The following is a 985-nucleotide window of genomic DNA, read 5'->3' on the forward strand; positions in this document are numbered from 1 at the left end:
TATGAACATGTAACCAGACTGTGTGCGCTGCTGAAGGGGTTTAAACTCGTGGTTTTCTCTCTAGTTTCAGCAGAAGTTCACGGAACGAAGGTAAGTGCTCATTTCAAATCCGTTTCATCTTCTGTACAGCATTACTAGCAAACACTGACGGTATGACAGGCGCGTGTGATCGAGCAGCTTTATGCAGAAGTCTGTCACAGCTTCTGAAGAACACGGTCGTGTGTAATGTCTAGTGCACTAACTAGCTTTTCATCTAAACCATCTGGACGTTTCGGCGAGTGAGAATCAAGACTTTTTGTCCTGACAGAAGGAAACGATTCAGTGAAAAACGATAGGGGTTTTCTTCTCTTCTTATCAAATACAGTTTAGGCATTTATGAAACATTTACTAACCCAGCCTCAATTACAGCCTGTCTTCGTGCTGAACGTCTTTCCATTCTTCACACAGGTTCTGGTGTTTTATACGTTTAAAAAATAAAATAAAAAAACAAGTAGTTGCGTCAAATCAGCATTTCATGCCTCATTTCAAGCAGATCCTAGAAACACCTGACCGATGCATTTACCAGTGCTTGGCAAAGTATGATTATTTCGTCGGCATGGTCAGCTGTTAATGCTGTACTGTAACAATTCAATACACGAAAATCAGTTTAAAGCATTCCGTGGCCTCAATGCATTCATTAATAGCAGCTAATGACATTTATGACGAATGTTTGACTGAAATCTGACGCAGTTGATTTTCTGAACATGTTCACCAGCTTTATTTATAAGCAAGTGAAGCAGTTCATCATCATACAAGCGAATCAAATGATTGTTTACGACTAACCTGGAATAACAATACAAGCTTTTGATTTCCCACCACTTGAGACATATTAGTCCAAGCTATGCATTTGACCAAATCTCTGCAAATATATTTAGCAAAAACACACACAGACGCTGTCGCCCACACACACACACACACACACACACACACTCGCTCACACTCTCTC

This window comes from Sinocyclocheilus grahami, unplaced genomic scaffold, assembly GCF_001515645.1.
Source record: "Sinocyclocheilus grahami isolate Dianchi unplaced genomic scaffold, SAMN03320097.WGS_v1.1 scaffold965.1, whole genome shotgun sequence".
Taxonomy (NCBI): domain Eukaryota; kingdom Metazoa; phylum Chordata; class Actinopteri; order Cypriniformes; family Cyprinidae; genus Sinocyclocheilus; species Sinocyclocheilus grahami.